Source organism: Anas acuta, chromosome W (assembly GCF_963932015.1).
Source record: "Anas acuta chromosome W, bAnaAcu1.1, whole genome shotgun sequence".
In the NCBI taxonomy this organism is placed as follows: Eukaryota; Metazoa; Chordata; class Aves; order Anseriformes; family Anatidae; genus Anas; species Anas acuta.
This window is the reverse complement of record NC_089016.1, coordinates 12,742,236-12,750,898: the sequence shown is the minus strand read 5'-3', so window position 1 is coordinate 12,750,898 and position 8,663 is coordinate 12,742,236. Positions and strand designations below refer to the sequence as shown.

Genomic DNA, 8,663 nt, shown 5'->3' with positions numbered 1-8,663 from the left:
TAGTTCTACTAATATTGCTTGATATTTTAAAATCATCAATTCTTGTTTAAGTTGTTTAAAGACTTTTTGTGCTTCTCCAGTCCAGACTAACTTTGACTGGTTAATCTTTATCAATTCACATAGAGGCTTTACCAATCGTCCATAATTATAAATCCAAAGGCGACACCAACCTGTCATTCCTAAAAAGGTTTGTAGCTCCTTTACCGTTTGAGGTTCTGGAGTCCGGCAAATGACTTCCTTATGTTCAGTTCCTAGTTCTCGTTGTCCTCCCGAAATTTCAAATCCCAGATAGGTCACACTTTGTTGAGCCAGCTGGACTTTCTGTCAAGAGACTTGATATCCATTTTAAACCCAGAAAATTAAGAAAACTTATAGTCCATTGAATACAGCTCCCTTTAGTCTCGGTAGCTATTAAGAGATCATCTAAATACTGTAACAAAGCACCTTCAGTGTCCGGAGGCATCCATGTTTCGAGTTCCCTTGCTAATTGGTTTCCAAAAATAGTGGGTGTGGGAATAGAAATGTTGTTTTTGCAGAGTTACATTGTTTAGAAGGAGGGAATGTGGTACTGAGATATGCTTACAGTGATAAGAAAGTTTAGCAGGCGACCTAGTAAAATGCAGACAACCAGTCTCCTTAGGACAATTAGGTGAAAATCACGGTGTCAAGTCAAGTCAGATAAGTGAAGAAACATTACCACTTCAAACAGTAAAAACGTCAAAAGAAATTTGAAATTTAACAGGCCGGCAACTGAAGGCCATGCATTGTTTGTGAAGCATCAGATAGATTGTGAACCTGGATTACCCACTCAGTGGGGAAACAGGGGAGGGTCCTGCCATCAAAAGGTATATAAACTGTGTTTTGGAACTAGTAGAGGCGCTCTCTCCTGCTTGTGGGGCGCCCGCCATTGCAATCGCGAATAAATTACTACTTCACTGAGATCCTCGCCTGAGCCTAAGTTATTGGCTACAGAGTGTTTCTCACAATTTGGGGGCTCGTCCGGGATCCAGTCACCTACTGGGGAGCTCCACCGCCGCAGCAGCAGGAAGGCATGCCCCGCTGATTTCAGCGGTCCTGTGCATCGACGGTGGCGGTTCTGCGGAGAGCTGACAGAGGGCCCGAGACTGGTTAAAGAGGCAGGATCCGTGAAGTAGTGGGGAAAGGAAGAAGGTAGGCACTCCGGGTTTTTAAGAATCGATCCGGTAACTCTGTGCACAGACCAAGGTAAGAAATATTAAGTATTGCCTTGGGGGTCGGGTATCTGGTGTATGGTAAGCCCTTGCACGGGGAAGTGCTGGCACTACACCAGGGGAATCTGGTGTACGGTAATCCTTGCACGGGGAAGTGCTTGGAAGTACACCAGGGAATCTGGTAAACTCAGGTGTGCGGTAACGCTGGCACGGGGAAGTGCTTGGCGGTACACCCCCATCTTTCAGTACGTTGGTGTGTGGTACACTGCAGAAGGGAAAATTCTGTAGCACATACTGGTGAGGGTTAGGAAAGATGGGAAGTACGAGTTCCAGGGAATCTGGTAAACTCATAGGTGTGCGGTAACGCTGGCACAGGGAAGTGCTTGGCGGTACACCCCCATTTTTCAGTACGTTGGTGTGTGGTACACTGCAGAAGGGAAATTTCTGTAGCACATACTGGCGAGGGTTAGGAAAAATGGGAAAATATGAGTTCCAGGGGACAGGGAGATATCCCTGGGGGAGTGCCTACTAATAGTTCTTCCTGAAGAATGATAAGAAATTGGAAACATAATCCCAAAATTAGAGGGATTGTAAAAGAAAAATAATTTAAAAAGGTTAAATATTGTGTATCAGTCTGGACAAAAGAACCAATTAAGGAAACAGCAGTATTTTGGCCAAAATACGGGTCTGATGAAAATTCAGGCTTTAAATTTATGTGCAAACAAGAAGATTCCTTTTTTCAGAGAAGGAGCCAAGTTATGCTCCCTATAATCTTAATATTGAACTGGTGGCAGCAGCAGTCACTCCAGGAAGGGAGACAGGGACTATAATTAACACTGTCCCTAAAAAAAGTATCGTACCCTAGGCTCCGGCAAGAATTAGAACAAGGTAGAAGAGATATTGAGAATTTTGCCTTCCCTGATACTGACAGTACTAACACTAATTGTGTATCCTCTTAGGTGAACTACCCCCTCCTCCTTACCAGCAGAGAGGTTAGGACTTTTAAGAAAGAGAGGAAGTCTTTATTCGAGGACCCCAACAGCCTAGTTGAACAATTAGACCAGTTCCTATGACCTGATTTATACTCTTGGGGGAGGGAATTATGTCTATAAGTATGTTGTTTACAGGGAAAGAAATGGGAATGATCAGGAGGAGAGCTGCTATACAAGAATGGGAAAGAGCTCATCCTCCAGGACCAGGGGTAATACCGGCAGGGCAGAAATACCCACTTGCCAATCCTGGCTGGAATAATAATAGTGTGCAACGCAGAAATCATATGAGAGACTTGGGGTCAGAATGAGAAAGTACTTGGGGATGAGACCTGAGGACCCAGTAACCCAAGGGCTCTTGAAAGTTCATTGTGTGATTAAAGCCTGGCAAAATACGCAGAAAATGCTTCAGAAGGTGGGGGGATGTAGTGAACAGTCACTGGGGGACCCTTCTGCGGGAGGCCCTGGAGGTGTGTGTCCGAAGGGGAGATAAGAAGGAAAAAAAAAAAAAAAGAGCGAAACTAATGGTATTGACAGTGCAGCGGGTAGTGAGGCAGAGGGTTGGAGAAAGAGGAAGAAAATCTTCAGGGAGAGTCAGGGCCAGGATGGAAAGGAGAGGAAGAGAGATGAAGGAATGGCAGGCAAAGAAGGCTGCCTGTGTTGTGGCCTGAGTCCTAGCAGGGACAGGCTTTGATAAGATGTTTTAAGTGTGGCCAGGCTGGCCACTTCGAATAGGAATATGTGGAGTGGAAGAAGGAGGGAAGAAGGAAAATGGGATGAAAATATGCTATATTGATATGTTGTTTATCTTGGAGGGAAAAAGTATGGAATTAAGTTGGACCCTGACTGAGCCTTTGGTGCTGATATTAGAAAAGTACAGGCTGGAGAAAGATAAAGGAAGTGTTAAAAGGGTTGCTGAAGGGGTTAAAGGTGTGGCATGTAGTATTTAACAGAGCTGTTTGAAGTTGAATGAGCAGGGAAAGGGGATGTAGGCATTATCTAAGTAACAGTCTAGAAGTTTTGGTATATTTGCTGTGGTGTTTGGTCAGTTTCCCAAGCATCGGGGAGGGGGACGGTGGGGGGGAACAGCCTGCTCCACCAGGAGCCTCTCCAGCGGCCGCAGGGGGGCTTCGGCTCCAGCGCCTGGAGCGCCTCCTCCCCCTCCTTCTGCACTGACTTTGGTGTCTGCGGGGGGGCTTCTCGCTCTCCCAACTGCTGTTGAGCAGCAGGTTTTTGTTTGTTTCTTTGTTTGTTTGTTTTCGTGGCTGTGCTCTCACAGAGGCACGGACTGTATTGCTCATGGCTTGGCTCTGGGCGGCAGTGAGCCCCTTAGGGGCCGGACGAAAGTGTTTGAAATTGAATTGAATTACCTGCCACGGGGAGGCTTCTGGGTTTTTCTCACGGGGGCTGCCACTGCAGTTTCCCACGCCCCCCACTCACAGCTCCCGAACCTTGCCATCAATCCCAATACACTGGGGAACAGCTAGGTCATTACTGACTTGTAAAGTATCAGGGATTAAATTAACTAATGAAACCCTAAAAAGTGACGGGGGCAGAAGGAACTGGGATAACAGTACCACTTTTGGGGGATACCAAGCTGAGACCAGGGGTTAAAATGATCACTGGGTAATTATTGTATGTACCCAAGACAGGGACTAACTTGTTGAGAAGGGATTTGATGATTAAATTGGGCATTCAACTAGTAAATTGTTAGACTGGAATAACAGTGTTATTAATGGAGTGCTCTCAGGCCCTGAGAGCAAACATACATGTGTGTTCACCTCTGACTGGAAAGACCCTGAAATGGGGGCGGAAGCAACAATATAGGTGGACAAATTTATCCAATTTTACCTCAGGGGTTTACAGGGCCACCTATCCATTTGGGTAAATTCTAAAAAAAAAAAAATAATAATAATAAAAATAAAAATAAATAGATTTTGGAGCAATTACAACCTCCCAAGGAGGTATTAATGTTAACAAATACGTGGATCATTTTCTATTGTCAGGACAGGAGAAAAGAGTTGTGAAGAAAGCTACTAACAAGCTATTCAACTTTCTGGGAAAGCAGGGCTTGGGAGTATTGAAAAATAAATTACAATATGGAGAAAGAGAAGTCAGGTATTTAAGGCATCTAATGTCTGAAGGAAAACAGGATAAATGCAGAGAGGATTCAGGGAATTGTTGAAAATTAAGAAAGAACTAAAAAGTTTTAAAAGAAAGATTTTTTTAAGGAATCAGGAGCTATGAAGTCTGAAAGAAAATGGATACTCCTTGATGGGAGAGAAATGCTGAATAAAGTGATAATGAGGCAAATATTAACTGTTTTACATCAAAAGAGTCATTGGGAGGTGCAAGCAACGTGTGATGTTGTGCTACGAAAGTATGTCTGTATAGGAATATACACTTTAGCAAAGCACATATGTAGAGGATGTACCATATGTCAAAAGGTAAATAAAAAGATCTTCTGTAACCCATCTAGAGGGGGACGGGAGCCAGGGGTTTGCCCTTTCCAAAGTATACAGGTAAATTTTACTGAGTTACTTGTTTGTCCTAATTGACCACGTGTCTGGATGGGTGTAAAGCTTTACTGCAAGGGTTAAAGCAGGCCTTAGCGATTGAGTGGGATTTTCACAGCCCCTGGCACCCCTCCTCTTCTGGGAAGGTGGAGCTAATGAATCAGACATTAAAGAAGCAATTAACTAAACTAGTGTTAGAAACCCAACTTCCTTGGGTAAAATGCTTACTCCTACAGGTTTAAACAGCACCAAGAAAGGACATAGGAATTTCACCATATGAGATGCTGTTCAGATTGCCCTATCTGGGCAGAAGGGATGAGATACCACAATTCGAAACCAGAGAGTTTTCTTAAGAACTGTATTCTGGGGTTGTCCTCTTCTTTGTCATTTCTCAGGACCTGTGGGTTGTCGGCTCAAACCCCACCTTTGGAATTCCCCATTCACCACCATCACCCAGGAAACCGGGTCCTGATTCGGACCTGGAAAGAGTCAACTCTGGCCTGAATGGGAAGGACAATTACTAACCACTGAAACAGCCGTAAGAACTGCGGAAAAAGGTTGGACTCACTATACTCGAGTGAAGGCATCCGTCGACGCTAGTACCTGGGAAGCTGTTCCTACAAAAGACTTGTTGGAAGTTGAAATTGAATAGAAAAATCTCATAGTGGACTCTGAGCAGGATAAGAGCTTACAATTGTAAACTAACCTTTTATTTTCACAGGTAACTAACGACTGTGACTTGTGATTGAAAGAAAGAACAGACCTATAGCGAAATGCAGTGCTCCCAAGGGGGGGGTTGTTATAGTAGTAGTGTACATCTTATTTTTTTGTATCGATAATTATTTGGAAACCTAAGGTTTAAAAATAATGACAGGGAAAAATTGATTACTAATTTTGTTTTCAGTGATTCTAGGCCTCAGAGAAGGCCTTGGTCAATTGGCAACTTGCAAAAGGCATGACCAGATAATAGCAAAAACGGGATACCCCATCAAAATATGGGTGACTGTGACAGAGGGTTATGTACCACATTCTGTCACGTTTGATGTTTGTGAGGTGTTAGCTTGTGGAGATCTAAATGCCCAACGACAATTGAGCAGAGAGAACAAATAACTGGGAGAGACCCAACAGCCAGATTGAGAATAGCTGTATGGAAACAATCCTCTATTGCCATCAGAGAAAGGGAGAAACTCAAGGAGAAAACAGGAGAGAAAACAGGAAGCCCTCTGAAATGTGTCAGTTCAAACAAGGTATGGGGATGTGAATGCCTGGATAGAATGGGTCAAATATACCGTCCAGAGTCTCAACCGTAGCTACTGCTATGCTTGTGCCTCGGGATGACCGATTGCCCAGATAGTGCCTTTCCCATGGTGGTGGACCAAAGACTCCCAAGGGATGCGATGTATGATTGCATTGTACCAAGAAAAGACTGCCTGGGGAAATGAGGCCTGTAAGTCTCTCTTTGCTGTTCCTTGCATGATAACAGTATCACGGTTCCCCCTGCATTCTCTACAGCTATAGGTAACCATACAGCTTGCCTCTCACGGCAGGGTGTGAGTGCTACCTGGCATCTATGAGAATTTGCCTTGTGCTACCAAGGACTTGATGGGAAACTGCTCAAGACTAGAGATCCCCAGGGCAGATCTCTGGTGGTACGGTGGAGGGAAGATTTTACAGTCCACCCTACCATCTAATTGGGAAGGCACTTGTGCACTTGTTCAATTAGCTATACCCTTCACCCTGGCATTTGAAAGAGAAACATCACAAATACCCAGAGGAAGTAAAAGAGGCTTAGGAATATCATTTGATGATAGAGTATACATAGATTCTATTGGGGTACCTAGAGGAGTTGCAGATGAACATAAAGCCAGAAATCAAATTGCTGCAGGGTTTGAGTCACTGTTCTGGTGGGTAACAATCAATAAAAATGTGGATTGGATTAATTATTTCTATTATAATCAGCAGAGATTCATCAATTATACCAAGGATGCGATGAGAGGAATCACTGAACAACTAGATGCCATCAGCAAAATGGCTTGGGAAAACAGGATAGCATTAGATATGATGCTCGCAGAGGAAGGAGGTGTGTTTGTGCGTGTAATACTGAGCAACCATTGTTGCAATCTTATACCCAACAATAGTGTCCCAGATGGCTCGGTAACAAGAGCATTGCAAGGGCTTACCACCCTTGCCAGTGAATTGGCAGAAAAAAAATAAAATAAAATAAAAAAAAAAAAAATAGGCATATTTGCAACATTGATCGTAGTTGTAGGAGTTTTGACAGCCATTGGTTGCTGCATTATCCTCTGTGTAAGAGGACCAGCACAGTGGTTAACTGAAACCGCACTATTGAAACAAATGACCATGGAGCCACCACCTTACTCAGATAAGGTGATAATGAGGAGATGGAAAGCAAAGAAAGCAAAGAAGAAGAAGTCTGTCAAATTGCACCTTAGAGAAAGGTTTTGCAAAAATCAACAGTTTATAAAAAAAAGAAAAGGGGGGAACTGTGGGAATAGAAATGTTGTTTTTGCAGAGTTACATTGTTTAGAAGGAGGGAATGTGGTACTGAGATATGCTTACAGTGATAAGAAAGTTTAGCAGGCGACCTAGTAAAATGCAGACAACCAGTCTCCTTAGGACAATTAGGTGAAAATCACGGTGTCAAGTCAAGTCAGATAAGTGAAGAAACATTACCACTTCAAACAGTAAAAACGTCAAAAGAAATTTGAAATTTAACAGGCCGGCAACTGAAGGCCATGCATTGTTTGTGAAGCATCAGATAGATTGTGAACCTGGATTACCCACTCAGTGGGGAAACAGGGGAGGGTCCTGCCATCAAAAGGTATATAAACTGTGTTTTGGAACTAGTAGAGGCGCTCTCTCCTGCTTGTGGGGCGCCCGCCATTGCAATCGCGAATAAATTACTACTTCACTGAGATCCTCGCCTGAGCCTAAGTTATTGGCTACAGAGTGTTTCTCACAGTGGGGCTATTCTTGAATCCTTGAGGTAGTAATGTCCACGTAAGCTGCGTCTTTCTGCCTGAATTGGGATTTTCCCATTCAAAGGCAAATAGGTTTTGGCTTTCTGTGGCTAAAGGTAGGCAGAAGAAGGCATCTTTTAAATCCAGTACGGTAAACCAGACTTGACTATTCCTTAATTTAGTCAGCAAAGTATAAGGGTTTGCCACTACTGGATGTATATCCTCAGTGATCTTATTTATGGCCCTCAGATCCTGAACTAGCCTATATCTTTTCCCATCTGCCTTTTTAATTGGCAATATGGGTGTATTGTATTCTGATTCGCATTCAATCAATAATCCATACTGTATAAATCTATCAATTATCTCTTTAATTCCTTTCCTATCTTCTATCCTCAAAGGATATTACTTAACCTTAATGGGTTTCTCTCCTGGCTTTAATTTAATAATTATTAAGGTCACATTTTTGCTCTTCCAGGGACTTCGGTAGCCCAAACTCCTGGACATATTGATCTGTGATCTGTAAAGGTATTTCACTTTTAGGGTCAGTTTGTATTAGTGCCAAGCTTAACACATTTATTAGTTGTTCTTCTCCTATTCTTAATTCCATTTTCCTTTTTTTCGAAGATAATTTCTGCTTCTAATTGTTCTAACAGATCTCAACCTAATAGAGATTTTGGAGATCCAGGTAGATATAAAAACCTATGTATCCCCATTTGTTTCCTGTTATAAATGAGGTCTGAATTTTGTAATATTTATAAAACAAATATTTCTAAAAGGTATATAAAAGGCAAGTAAACAGCGCTGGGTGTGCAGGGAGTCTACGCTCCACCAACACGCACACACAAACATCAAACGTTCTAAATACATGTATACAGAACATTGCTTTACATAATAACCCGAGTATGCCTATACATACATACAATCAGGATAGGTAACAAACAATCCTTTGAGTTCCATAACTTAACAGTCCCCATTCTGCCAGCCTGT

General features: G+C 42.8%; 1 long non-coding RNA gene across 1 annotated transcript; it reads left to right on the top strand.

Moving 5' to 3' along the window:
• Window positions 1-512: 512 nt before the first annotated feature.
• On the top strand, window positions 513-7,631 carry LOC137846973 (uncharacterized). Its single transcript, XR_011090688.1, has 2 exons — window positions 513-1,224; window positions 4,932-7,631. It is a non-coding gene; the product is annotated as an uncharacterized lncRNA (long non-coding RNA).
• Window positions 7,632-8,663: the final 1,032 nt, after the last annotated feature.